The sequence below is a fragment of the Pezoporus occidentalis genome, unplaced genomic scaffold (assembly GCF_034315485.1).
Source record: "Pezoporus occidentalis ecotype Australia unplaced genomic scaffold, CSIRO_AGI_Poc_V1 ctg11, whole genome shotgun sequence".
NCBI classification, from domain to species: domain Eukaryota; kingdom Metazoa; phylum Chordata; class Aves; order Psittaciformes; family Psittacidae; genus Pezoporus; species Pezoporus occidentalis.
The window spans coordinates 11,663,102-11,677,860 of record NW_026912886.1 but is presented as its reverse complement, the minus strand read 5'-3'; the positions used below and the strand labels follow the sequence as shown (position 1 = coordinate 11,677,860).

General features: G+C 42.2%; 1 protein-coding gene across 1 annotated transcript in view; it reads right to left on the bottom strand.

Annotated features, from left to right (window-relative positions):
- The window catches only part of SLCO3A1 (solute carrier organic anion transporter family member 3A1), a 191,723-nt gene that overhangs the window by 167,451 nt on the left and 9,513 nt on the right, over window positions 1–14,759 (bottom strand). Inside the window, exons 2-3 of the mRNA XM_062631055.1 lie at window positions 11,357–11,468; window positions 1,247–2,138 (exon numbers count right to left, since the gene is read on the bottom strand). The gene's annotated coding sequence lies outside the window, so the exon portion shown is untranslated. The remainder of the gene's footprint in view (window positions 1–1,246; window positions 2,139–11,356; window positions 11,469–14,759) is intronic.

The window sequence follows — 14,759 nt, the reverse complement described above, 5'->3', positions numbered from 1 at the left end:
AAGAACAGGCTGTATCGATAACTTTGTCTTTTTTTCCCATTCCTCCAACACAGTATAACGATAACATTCCCTGATGAGCAAACCATTTCCTATCTACCTTTACTATTTCTGTAGCTTTTCTTTTGTACCTTTTCTAGCTACAAAACTGTCTTTTGCTTGTTACCGTGGCAAGAAGGTGCCTTTATGTGCCATTCACAGTGAGAAACCAGAAGCCCTGATACTCCACTTTAAAATTTTTACAACCTAAGGTGTGAAAACATTAGCTAATCATGAAGGAGAAAGCCAGCTTTCACCCTGAGGTATGAATGCATGGAGCCAAGTTCCTCAGTCACTGAGCTTTGGCCAAGCAGCATCGCTTTTTATTTGGTTTTTACTTCTTTCTTTTCTCCCCATCACAAGAAAAAAATACCATTGAAGCTTTTGCTATGTGCCAGATTCTGCAAGTAAGAGGCCGGGAGTAATTACTTCGTTAGTTTCCATGCCCTCCTTCCCACACCTATGAAGAGTGGCACGTTGTAAATAAGGTTAGTTGGGCTCAGCACTGAATGCACAATTTAGCTGGGTAAAGAACAGAGAAGAAAAAGATCAGGATAGTGGAGGAAAAAGATTGGGGATGGTGGAGGAAAACAAAATAATAGGGGGTTTTTATTTTCTCTCTTTCTTTTAACAGAAATGAGTCACATTTATTTTCTCTGGCCTTAACTGAAGCGAGGCGAGAATTTGGATGCCTGCTGAGGGAAAGTCCATAGTGGTGGTGCTTGCTCTTGGTCTTGTGAAGAATAAGGAATATTTTCTGATACAAACCAACCACTGTGGTATTAAAAACTCCACCTAAATACATGAAATTGTTTTCTGACCTGTCTGGCATGGCTATGTGAGAGCTCTTCTGAGGATAGATAAGAGAAGGTAGGGTATTATGGAGCTATTTTCTTGCACAAGAGGGCAGAGACTGAGAAATCATCACTGCTACAGCTGAAAAGATCAAGTTAAGTACTGGAACGAAAGCCCACTGAGGAATTAATTTGCAGACCTTCCAGAGAGTAAGAAAATGAAATCTAGCTAAATGAGTTATTCATATCTTCCCCCTAACAGTAGTAAGCATGATATACTGAATTGCAATACAATGATGTGCTCGCATACCATCAGTGTGTTAGCTGGCTCATTCATACTAAAGCAAGGTTGTGGGTGACAAGGAGCTTTCATTAAAGGCTGATCTCAAAAGGAAGTGGGTTTAGTTAGCACTTACCTTTTTCAGGCACTCCTAGTAAGACATGAAGCTTGCTTGAACTGGGAGGGATACCCTGGGAAGCCTGGTGGTACGGACAAGCCAAGACGTCTGCCTGCTGGTGGTGTAGAGTATAAGAATGCTGTCTGTGCATTTTGTTCTTCCAACACATTGGCTCTAAGTTCCTGTCAACACCTGAGCTACATTGTTCTGATTGGATTTAGCACCTGGAAAAGATTCCTTTCAAGAATGAGGAACCAGCAGTACTGTGTGGTGCAGCTGGTGTCATCCTAGGAGTGAGAAAAGAGGCTGGCAGAAAACAAGGGTTTGACCTATATAGAAAGATCCATCTGTCCAGGGAAATATTCCTATACTTCCTAGGGTCAGCTTCCTCACCCACTTCACCTGCTGGTGCTCTGACAGCTCTGCGGAAATGCTCTGTGCTTTTGTCAAAAGGATCTTCTTTTCCCCTTCTAGAACCCCTTTCTCCCAAGACTGTTGCCCGAAGTGTGGTGCTAGGGGAGGCTTAGCCATCCAGACCTACCATCCTCATGTTGTTTTCAGCAGCATTCCCAGAGTTCCCTTAAGGCTGTCCTGCTCAGTCATTGCATTGCCTTGCTGGCTGGGTTTTTTCCTTGCCTTCTTTTTTTCCTTCAGCTGCCTGCAGTTCACATGAATTGCTGTATTAATGAATGGGCCTTTCCCTGCACCAATCAGAGAAACATATGGAAAATGGAGAAATAAATGACAAAGCAACCCCACATCTTTCATACCGTCATTGGCCTTCATATCTTGCAAGAGAGGAATTTCCTCCAGCTGGTTTCATCATGGTTGAATGATCTTCAGTATTAGATGCAGGGCAAAAGTTAGAGATCATGCCACCAGAATCCTTTGTACCTAACATTACAAATGGCTCACCTGCAAATGGAACCAAATGTCAGAAGATTATATCAAATAAATGAAGATGTCACCACAGCTACTCATGTGGAGCTCAATGTCCCAGGCCCTCTCTCTTATTATTTCAAAAGCACTCCCATTTCAAAAGAAGGTAGATCTTTTTCCTCCTCAACAGTAGGGAAACTGATGCTGTAGAGCTGAAAACACGGTTATGGTACACGCTGTGTGAGAAGCAGCCACTTGCTGCCTTGGAAACCTTGAAAAGACCATGTCTGTGATTCTAGTTTCTCTTTCTTTCACCCTCTAATTATGTAAGCCCCACTTATTTAGGTTTGGAGTCAGCCTGCTTTTCTTCCTAGTATCCATTACACCATTAGGCTGTTGCAATGTCAGAATGACCTCATGGGAGGGTAAAAAAAATTGGGGTCAATGGAGGAAGCAGGATGTTTTTCCTGGATAAGTGTTGCTATAAGTGGGGTACAATGGAAGAAATTCACCCTGTCAATGGTGGTGCCAGTGTTACAGCAACAGCCACCCCTCCCGTTCAGCCATCAGCGTGGCTGAACTGGTAATTTAGATGTAATTGGGCACCACTGATTCTATTTAATGGGGCTCCTGATAAATAGCTCTCCTGCCTAATTGGTACAGTTACTAGAGAAGGGACTGGCCCAAAGCACGAAGCAATACAGGCACCTAACTCCCACTGAAATCAATTACACTGAAATCAATGAGAGTTAAACAGCTGAATAGCTTTAAAAATCTGGCCCCCTGATGCACCCCAGAGCTATAATTTATCAGAACACCAAATAAATGGCATGCCTGGTTGGTTTCAATGGGTGTGATTGGTTTATTAGAGTTATTACTGGAAAGCCCCCAGCTTTTAATACATGTCCCCTGTCATTTTTCCAGAAACTGAGTCTGCTGATGCACAAGTGAAAAGCAAATGTATTTGAGTTCAGCTCTGCTTCAGATGGAGATCGGGTGGTGTCCAGCCTATCTTTTGATGTGGCTGTGATGAGAAGGGGATACAGGGTTAGACATACCTCTGCTCTCATCCCATGCAGCCATTTGTGCAAGTTCTTAGCAGGGCAATTGATTTGAGGCAAAAAATCTGAGGTCTTTGACCCATCAAAACTATCCTGAACGTCGCTGGGCACAAAATCAGCAGTGACCTTGAGGATGGAGACTTTTCTGTATACTGCAGTGATGTGAAACCAGCTGTGCACTGAAACAGGAGACTAGTATGAGCGCTTTATGCTTTCAAAGAAAAAAGATAATTCGATTAGGGTGTACTGGTGCTTGCTGTCATGACCTTATTGCTAAGCAGAGTATCTTATCTTTCTCTGTCGTAGAGTGCTTCGCTCCTTTGCATGTTACTGCATTCCTCAGTAGCACCAGATATTAAACTATGTCTCAGTCCCTACATCCCTCAGAAACTGAGTCACACCAGGACTGCTACAGGAAGGGCATTTGCTTCTACACGGGTCAGTATTTAAAAGTGCCCTGCAGTGAACATTATGCTAATAAATGACTGATTATGTGCCACTGTAGTAACACATTACCATTGTGTTTGGGATTTTAATCACAGCACATTTCAGTCAATTTCTGCCTACTCTTCCATTTCCTCATGCCCGTTGGTCCTTTGGCTTAAGGGTCTTCTCAGAGTTGTTAGTTAAGGAGACATAAGAAACCCTATTTCTTGATGTGGGGGTTGGGGTGACTATGCCAAATGGCCTTGGAGGAGGACTAGCTGTCGTGGTTTAACCCCAGTGGCAACTAAGGACCACACAGCTGCTCGCTCATTCCCACCACCCTCCCAGAGGGATGGGGAGGAAAATCAGGTGAAAAAAGGTAAAACACAAAAAACCCCAACAGTGATGCACAATACAGTTGCTCAGCACCTGCTGACTGATGCCAGCTTGTCCCTGAGCAGTGATTGGCACCATCCAGCCAACTTCCCCAGTTTATATGCAGAGCATGACGTTCTATGATATAGAATATCCCATTGGCTAGTCTGTCTGGATCAGCTGTCTTGGCTGTGCTCCCTCTTAGCTTCTTGTGCTCCTTTTCACTGGCAGAGGATGAGATACTGAGAAGTCCTTGACTCAGGATAAGCACTACTGAGCAACAACTAAAACATCAGTGTGTTATCAACATTATTCTCAGACTAAAGCCCAAACACAGCACTGCACCAACTACTAGGAAGATAATTAACTTTATCCCAACAGGCCAAACTCATCTTTGCTGCAGTGGCAGAGCCTTCAGTTGTTCCTGAGAATCCCAGCACCTCCAGATTACAGCAGGCTTGTTTGTAGGCTCTGATGGATGAACTGTATTTCTTCATTTATAAGGCTGTTTTCATGATGCCTCATAACCTGTCAAACCAGATGTCAAGTGTCAGTCTTATAGAGTGTGACAAATAATTTCCATTCTGAGACAGCTTCATGTTGCTGATGTGCCACCAAAGACATCAGATTCTGGCATCCATACTTGATGACAATATGTAAACTCTTCAGTGATCTACATATTGGCTCGGGGACTGACTTTGTTCTTTGCTGCTCAGAATAGCAGTATTTCCTCAGCCCTCCAGTGAATGACATGCTTCTCACATTTTTGTGGCGCAGCTTGGTCAAAAGGCTTGAAGGTGTGAAAGAAAAGTAGCAACAAAAAGTTGCATCACTCGTTCCAAACATAACTCGTGTTGGCACTGTTTATATTGTCCTTGTTGTACATGCCAGTGAGCACTTGAGTTTGTCGCACCGTGTGGCACAATCTGCTCACAGCTGTGCTGCCAAGGATAAACCAGTCTTTTTCTCCTCTCATGATACCCAAGCGTCTTCACGCAGCCAGCCAGTTTGCTCCAGCTTGAGACAGACAGCAGGCGCTGAGGAGACAGTGTGATTAGCGCCGAAGACCTGCTCAAACGTGAGATGAAGCTCTAGCTGCAATGGAGCTGTCTTTACAGTCCTTAAAAATCCTGATTGGATGGAAGGCAGCTAAAGATGCAAGTAGTCTCTAGTTGGATTTTTTGAACAAGAGCACTTCATTCCACATGAGGAGAGCACAGGGCTTTGAAAAAAAAAAGCCACAAGGTACCTTTATATACTTCACTCTCTTTGGAAATAGGACCTTGAGTCCTTGCTTAAACCCCCTGATGAAATGCTCAGTTTTGTGCAATGGATATGTAGCTGCCAGCAAGAACTGAGCTCATGATTCAGATGGGTTTGTTTTCTCAAAGGTGCCTGGAAGGGACACATCTTAACCAACAGTGGTGATGTTTGGACTCATACTTTTCTTTCTTCTCCACCATAAGTTTCTTTATGCTTCCTTGAGGCAGCAGGCATGCCCTTCGGTATAATCTGATCTGCTATTCCACAAGCAAACGTAAGTCACATCGTTCCAATGATGGCAACTGAGAGGTATCCATCAATATCTTGCCTATTAATGATATAACACATCCATGAAGTTCCTTCAGGTCCTCCCCACCTTTACCCACAACAGACCCCAGGTGTTGCCTTCTCTCTTCTTTGTTTCTTTGCTCCTAAACTGATGCATTTCCAGCACTGGGAAATGATTTTGTGAATTTCTGTATTTCTTAGAATGACCTTGCTGGCATTTTGACCACAGCATGTGAAAAACCTGAAATGCTTGCAACCTAGTAAGAATGAATTTAATAAATATGTAAATCAATCCATGTTTATTTATAGCCTGGCAGAACTCAAAGACCTAGATTTCAGCCAAAACCTCTGTGTTATCTATTATTTCAAGTGGCTTAACACTTCAGAATCAAAAACACCAGGAGATGAACATGTACAAAAGGACTTTTTTTTATGAAAAAACTCAAAACAACTGAATTACCCATCATTTCCTCCTGTGCTCCAGTTAAAAAAAGAAAAAAGCCTTTTCTCCTTTATTTTTTCCTTGCATGCTTATATGGCATTAAGCAACACACCGTTGATTATACAAAGGTTGCTCAATATAGGAAGATCTATCTCCATTTCCCCCCATAGCGGCACACAGAAGCTCCGTTCAGGTGGGCACAGTGACCCTTTTTGATGGTGCTGCTCTAAGGGCCACTTTGTATTTATTTATATATGTGTTATAAAGAATGCCTGGACCAGAGGATTACACTGAGGAGTGAAATCAAATCAGCTTAAAAAGGGGGAAAATAAGAAGCCCCAAAATGAATCCAACACGGAGCTTTCAAATCCTGTTTGTATACTTTTCATTTGTGGGTGGTATTTCCTTTATTCCCCATCAATCATGCCAGCTATTGATATTTCTTCTGTCAGACACTAACAGTATCTGACTGACTGACATTATCTGTCTATTGACTGCCTTGCTTTTCAACCTTTTTGGATTTGCAGCCCCCCCTAAGCATTTTTCAGCTGAGGAATTTAAGCCAACTGACAAGGAGCATTAGTCAGAGTTACTCTTCATGGACCCCTCAGAAGTAAACTGGAAACCTCAGAAGCCTTAGGTGGATAACCCTGAGTCTATAGGATAGATATTTACATAACACCATTGATGTTTTAGGTGTCATCAGTCTCTAGCTCGATGAAATATATCAATAAGAAACTTGGCACAAAATGCAGGATGAGATTGTTTTGGGCATGAAGAAGCCAAATCTATACCTAGATCCATTTTCTGTCTTACTGGGCTGAGACAGGCTTTCCAAGGGGAGCATTCTCTCGTTCAGGAGGAGAGATGTGATCCAAGCATCATTTACACCCTGTGTAGGTGGATAAAGAGGAATTAGGACAGTCTCTCCAACCTCTCACAATCATGAGAGACTTCATCTTAGTTAGATCCCATTTCTGTATTGAACGGTTACCTCTTGAGCTTGATTACACTTTATTTTGCACCTAAAGTAGTATGGGAGACATATGGTCTTGGATTCCTCACTGCCAGTGAATTGCACTTCCCTGAATCATGCTAATTTGATGTGTGTTTCCATGTAGCCACCATTTAACATGCAAGCTGAGATTTGGATAATTCTTAGGGGCTTAGTCTTCAATGGTACCTTTGCTGCATGGAAATCATCAGGAACACAGCATATCGCTGTTTTGTCTTCCCATCATTTCTTAAATGCATGTAAGAAAACTATATAGTCGTAGGTAGAGACTCAGCATTTCGACAATGTTCAGATGTCAGTCAGATTTGCTACCTCTGCTAGACTGAAGGGCTTTTTTCCCCAGGCAAAACCTCAAAGCGGAAGTTTTGAGGAAGACTGCATCTACCAATTTGATGTAAGCTCTTCACAGTCAAGAAGTTTAAGGGCATATGGATGTATGAAGTTGTGCTGGTTTAATTTACAGCGTGACCTAGTTTTATCAAGCTAATTATGGCTTCTGTGATGGTTTGAATTTCCTTTACTTCATTTAAGATTAAACTGCAAGTAACTGATTTAGGCTGGAATGCAATAAAACAATTTAAAAGTAGAAAAAACATCTTGAGGTGGTAGAAAAGACCATTCCAACTTACAGCTGGCTTAGTTACACTAGATGAATCAGTGTGTAACTAATCCTGGGAATTCTAAGTCATTCCTCTTTGGATATTGCGCACCAGTTACAAAGGAGGAACGTTGGCCTCCATTCATGTTCCCAGTGCTCTCATGAGATGTTAATGAAGTATTTCATTCTTTAGTGGGACAACTGGGATAGCAGTTGTCTGTATTTTATTTCAAGTGTTGCTCATTTTCCAGGGATCAATACCTAGTTCCTAGAAAAGATGAAAAATTCCAGTAATGTAAAGCAGAGAATTACTACATACTTCAAGGACTGGTATGCAGGTAATGAAATCTGCTCTGCGGTGTGAGCCAATTCGCAATTCTCCACAACATCGATCTTCCTTTTCAAGATGCAGGGCAGAAAGAAAAATCATGTCATGTAACATAAACTATCAAGACACAAGAGGGGCCCAGTAGCTTATCACATAAGTGTTTTGGACTCCATCAGTCATTTCACAACACAGCTTCAGTGGTGCTCTAGCAAGTCAAATAAAAGAGCCAGCACACAGGCCAATCAGCGAGGCCACTAATATCTCAGAAACTGATGCCAGGTTTTGTTGCCACCAACTCTGCTTGACCTTGTCCAGAAGAGACTTTGTGTTTAATACAAGCAGCAAGTGTACCAGACAAAAGATTTTTTGGCAAGACTTTGGGCCGTTCAGTATCCAGTTGCCATTACTTGAGGGCTTAGCATGAACAAAAGCTGCAGGATTTAAGCATTTTACACTGCACTTGTTGAATTTTATTTCAAATGCTTACATATTTCCTGCGCTGTAGTAGCCTGTTTTAATTGTCTGGATATCTTCTAGTACAAGAGTCTCCCATGGGAAATTTTTACTCGCCTCAGGAGTGACAGTGAGATGTTATTAGAACAGAAGCCAGAAAGTGCTGTGGGAAAAAGCCACGATTTCCATGTGTCACTGCTGAGTCCTGTCCCCAAACCAGGTTCATCCCTATCCTCTGGCTCTGTGAACTTTCCAGTGTCATACAGCAAATGTGCTTTTCCTTTCCTACCTCAAACCATCTGGAAGAGCTGTTCTCAGCTGCTATGTGAAACACAGGAATGCAGGCTGGAAATTCTCAAACAGACTACTTTCCACCATTAGAAATTTGCCAATTCAGTGAAAAAGCACCCCAGTCTGCTGGAATTCCTGTGTAAATCCAGCAGGTATCTAAAGAAACTTTCCTTACCAGCCACATTTAAACCCTGCCTGGTTTTCTGCTGGGCTAGCACCTCAGAAAGCCTTCTGGCAGCCCTAGCAAGGCTTTGCTTGGCAGCAGCTCTATTTTAGAATTGTTTTTATTAAAAATTATGGCACATACCCCAGAATGAGAATTTCAGCTTCTAACCTATGGTACTGCACCAACGTAGTGGCTGTGCTTCTGTAACTCCCTTAATGTGAACCTGGTACATGTCGTTGGTAAAGTTCTTCCCCAGTTGCTTGGAGATTTCAAGACCAGATATATGATTTTCCTACATCATCTCTTGTAATACTAATTGCTTAATTATAGCTGACAATATGCTGTATGCTGATCCACATACAGCAAGACAGAAGAGCTTGTAAGGTGTGAAATTAAACTGTATGTTGTATCGAGAGGGGATGGAAATACAGCAAAGACATATGGTCTGCGCCTTTAAGATGGAATTAGAAATAACCTGGGAATTGTGATCTGGAAGGAAGTCTGGATGACAAAGAAAATAGTGTTGTCCTTTATAGTATTTTAAAAGGTGGCTGGGAATCACTGAGTGCTTTGTTCCTGCCAAACTGAGCTTGTGGTGACAACCCATCATTCAGAGAGAGGTCAGAGAGAGCCTGATACCTTAGTTTGGACCAAAGCAGGTTTTGAACAGAAGGGTGGATCTGACTTGTGATCATGAGGGTGCATTGTTTTTTGTGGAGTCCATGGTGTGTAAAAGCCAAAAGGGAGAAAATCTAAGGCAAGTTCAGTAAAATCCCACCCCAACCTTCTCTATAAAAGGCAGGAATCCCACCCCAGTCAATGCTCTGCATCATTTTCCCCATCTATTGCTTCCAGCAAGATAAGATCTGCTTCTCCACAGGGGCTATATGCAATATAGCAGCTCTTGCAGGCCCAGAGATGGTTTCTCATTATTTCCTGTGAAAATCAGATGATTTGTGCCCCATTGTAATGGAAATAGCAGAGTGCTCATGGTGCTCCAAGCCCAAGAGCAGAGCTGGCAACCTCCCACTGACATTGTCCAAAAAACCCTTGCTGTATTTTCACTGCTAAATGAGGCTATGGACAGAAGCACTGAGGCCATTCTTGCTGTCAGTTCCAGGGATGGGTCTTTCAGAGAGATGCAATTAATCTCTAGTGATTACTGCTTTTCTCCTAACCAATAACTGCCAAGCAATTAAATTTGGAGAAGGAAGAGCAGTATGGGTGGCTGTGAGGAAGGGAACTGTCAACCCCAGTGCCTGGCAATGATAAACTTGCTACATCACCTGTGAATTTCAGTTACCAAAGCACTGTATTCTGATACATGATAATTATGCTTCCATCTCTTTTTTTGTCCCTTTCATTTGTTGCTGCCATTGAATTTCAGGCATTATGTGTCATAGTTGAGAAAGACTTGAGAAATCCATTAAAAGCTTTCACAAAAAGAGCAATTTTTCAGACAAATGTACAAAGAAGAAACTGGTTCTCTCCAATGATTAATACCAGTAACTATTCATCAAGCCAGGTGCCAGGCTTTGCAGTAGGATTGGAGTATTAAGGGGTGTGATGAGTAAGGTCTTCTAGCCCTGAACCTAGGAACTAAATACATCAGGAAATGCATGGGCAGCAGCCAGCAGAAATACAACATTAGTTTTAGTTACTGTACTGCTAAAGCATCTATTTTCACTGGCAGGCTGGAATTGCCAAACCTTCATAAATCTTTCCATGGAGGCAGCACCATAAGCACCACAGGTTTAGATTTAATCCTCTGGGTTGTTGTAATCTTTCATCCTCATGGCGATTCAGATGACCTCACATCCAGCCTGTATCTGGATTATGTCAGTGGGAATTTTGGACAAAACCACCTGAGAGGTTTAGTCAACCAAATGTGTAACCAAGCTGTGATAACTTCTAGCTATAGATTAAGTACTGGTGGTGAATATTTAATCTGCTGGTTGATATATGGTACAGAGATCAGGAGTTTATTGCAGTCACTCTTGAGCAGAGCTGGCTCAACAGCTCAGAGACTGTGGTTTGCACTGGGGGCTGGAAAGCAGCACTGGTTCAATGCTTTGTGTGTCATCAAGCAGCTCAGTAACCCCCCTGGTACTCAAATAGAAATCTCCTTCCTTGAAATGTCACTTCTTGTCTCCACTAGACTTAATTTGTACCACACATACTGATGGCCCAGTTTTCCAGCACAGAGAGTATCCGTTAGGTCAGAGCTCTATGTATTTCACCGTAGGAGCCGGGAATAGACGTTCTGACTGTGGCTTGCACGAGCGATCTGTTTGATGAAATGTTTTCAGTACATAAGCTGTTGGGTTTTTCCCCTTTCAGCCTCCTTCCCAGAAAAAGGAGCCGTAAAGGAATGAAACACCTCTGGCATCCTGCCAGCCTCTACTCCTGAGCCTCCTGCTCTGATCCCACATAAGCCAAACTCTCCTTGAAGTTGTTACACTTTGGTAATTCCATTGAAATGAATAAGATTTTTTCAGTAGGATCAAAAAGAAAACTTGTAATACTGTTTAAGATATGCTTACTTCATCCTCCTCTTTTTTTTTCCACTGGCAAAAGATGTATTTAGAGCATTCTTCTTCCTTCTAGCTCTCTTGTGGGTGTACCTCTTGTGAAATTTTCCATTGTTGGAAGTGTCTGCAAAAAAAGACAAAAAGAGACAATCAGAATGACAGATTTGAGAATCAGAATGACAGATTTGAGCTTGTGAAAAGTGTAGAGAGAACATGGGAATTTAATGTTGCCTTTGGACACATGCAATTCTTCAGGTCCTTAATCTTTAGGATGTCAGCCTAAAACCGAACAGCATTTCTATCAGAGAACCAAAAGGAACATAAACTGTTCCTTAGTGATGGAGACCTGAGGTACAGAGAAATTAAATGACACGCCCCTAGAATCACACACAGAGACACAGAAAGTTTTAGCACCAAGCCACAGATTAGTACACTGGCCACTGGCAAGTCTTTTTTTGTGGTTAGTCCGCTGCTAATAGGAGTATGTTAAAATACCATTTTCCATCCAGAAGTCTGTAGAAAGCCAACACTAATCTTGAGCTCAACTGCTGTATTTGATCTCTAATTGCAAAGAAAGGTTTTAACATCATGTTGATCCAAAACACCTCACCAGCAGAAGATACCTTGCACAGAGACTGTATCTACGTTACAGCCCAGCAGGAGCCCACACCCCCCAGTAGTTTCTGTTTAGTTGATTATAATGAAAGCAGCAGGATATTCAGCTGTCTACCATCATCTGAATTCTTACATGGGACCCTGCATGGATTTGCTGAAGGCTGTAACGTGGCAATCACACTGTCATCGGAGCCTAAGATAACTAAGCATGGTAGAAGGAAAAAGAAAGCAATTACTTATGAAACAAACCAGCAAGGACAGGGAAGCGGTGCACCCCTGTTATGTTCCCATATTCATTAGCTAATTTCTCTTTTTTATTGTTAATTTTATTTCAGGGTTTTATGGCTTTCTAAGTGCACAATATTGAACATGTAATGGTTCATTTAATTTAGAATAAAATCATTAATTCACTGACATCTAACCAAGTCTCAGAACTATCATCCTGCAGCAAAGTCAATCTTTCCTTGCTGTCTGGTATTCAAGAGCTACAAACCACAAGTAATCTCAGCCTCATTGATTGTTATTCTTAATGGAAAAAGAAAGGACCTGAGGAGATACTGCTTTCAGGAAAACCAAACTCCATCTCTTCTCTTAAAATGTTGTGCCTGTGTCTTTCTATTACTTCTCAAAATTAATCTGCCTATTAAAAGCAGGATTTGTGCAGTTTTTTTAAGGATCTAAGGGCATTTCTCCATAGTCTGACCTCAACTTGGTACCATGTTTAACAGATGAACCTCAATACATATACACCTCATTTTTTTATAGAAGTTTATTCTCTCTTCCCAGATGGAAATACAGATGGGCAGATCTTTTGCAGCTGAGCCATATCAGGCTTTAACCTGAGACGTCTCTCACTAAGAAACTTTACCTCTGCCTGTCTCCTTTTTTTCCTACCCCGTACTGACTTATTCTTTGTTCTTCTATGAACACAACTCTTCATGCTCCTCATTCTTCATCCGTGAAATTGTCTTATAAAAACAGCATTAAGAGGATATTAAGATTGTATAGTCAAGTGCTGCATGTGTAAGATAAGCCCTGAGTTCAGTTTGCCTAACCAATCTTCATTCAGTCTCTTCATATAGATGAGCCTTGAATAAGTAAAACCCACATTTTTTTCCCCTATAAGATCTGATCTGGAGGATATCTTATTAGGAAAAGCATTCAGCAGCTTCACCGTGAACATCACCTCTAGTTCTGCCTCTAATGAGAGTATCATTGTTCTCCTGATAAAACGCTGTGGTACCTTTGTGAAGTGTCAGATATGAGCTGTCATTACTGCAAAGACAGACAGTGCATGTATTAGTGCATATATCACTGCATCTCCAGGGAGAGCTCCTTTTCAGGCCAAGACAGAGACTAAGCCAACAGAGCAGCACTAATGGGGAGATGACAAATGTTTGCTCTTGGGCATCCGAAGATGCTTGTGATCCTGGATCCCAGCCGTCTTCCAGGAAGACCAATTTATTTAGGCTGACTCAGATATTTAAATTCATGAGTAAAATTCTTCTCACTCTGCCTCTGTTCTTTCCTCATGCAACTGCAGATCTCTGAACTTTTCTTGTGCTGTGTTATTCAAGCATTATATATTTTCTTTGCTTAGGAAGCATGAAGTTAAGTCAACTGAACATTAGGTCTCTTCAAAAGACCACAATGGGGATCTGTCCTTCCAAATACCAGTAGCTATTCCCTAATAATGGTGGAAAATACTCAGCCATGTACTGGAGACACTGCATAAGCACATCAAAGAGTCAAAGTGTTTGATCTGAAGAGGACAGCAAGCAAGTCTATGCCCAATACTTTGGGCAGCTTAGCTCTTGCTTTGAGGAACACAGACTGAACACCTGCCTCTAACATGAGGGAAGCAGTCCCTTAAGATAAAATCTTGCTGCTCCTCTGTTTCGCAGCCTTCTTTCAACCCCAGGAACAAATGCTGCCTTAGCTTTAAATACAGTGAATCAACAGGGAAATAGGCTCAGTCCCAGCAAGTAGATGTGAACATTGCTGGGATGGCATCCTCAGGACTGTGTCCAGTCTATGTAGGGTCCCAGCCCAGAGCTGGAAGAAGAGAAGTACTCTGCCTTCAACCTCTCATCCAGAGTGGCAGTGACCACACCAGTGTGCCTGTGGGGCTTGGGTGCCCCTGTCTGTCAAGAACTACTCAAACCCTCATTTTCTGATGCTATTCCTCCTTTTCTAGATGCCCTCACCATCTCAGCAATACCTCCTGATCTGGGGACACATAACAAAGAAAGAGGAAAGAGCTGCAGGAAAACCAGGACAGGATTCTAATCCCAGTGACCTCAGCAAGCTGACCACCCTAAACCTTTACCTTCAGCCCTTTGCCATCGAATATTGACCTCTGACCCTTGATTTATGACCTTTGACCAGTAAACATTGTCCTTTCATCTCTCCATTATACACCAAAAGGATTTACTGATGGAGAGCCACTAGCAAAAGCCATAACAAAAACAGAGTGGATGTCTGCTCCTCACCTTAGAAACAGATGCCATTTAAGAATATAAAGCATTGCTCATGGGAAAGGGAATTCCTTTTACTTCGCAGCGCCTCTGGGTATAAGGAGTATTGGTCCTTCTTTCCTGGCATGGCCAGCAGGAGAGGAAAGCCTGTGGGTTGCCCTAGGGGAATACTCACTTGCAGGTGACCTAAGCATGTACCCTCGTTCCATTCAGATGGAGCTGATGGAACATTTAAGAGGTAATTAGGAAGGAGAAGAAAAGAGCATAACCTTTTCAGTAAGTGATTTGCCTATGACAGTGCTGGTCAGTCCAGCATATCCCTC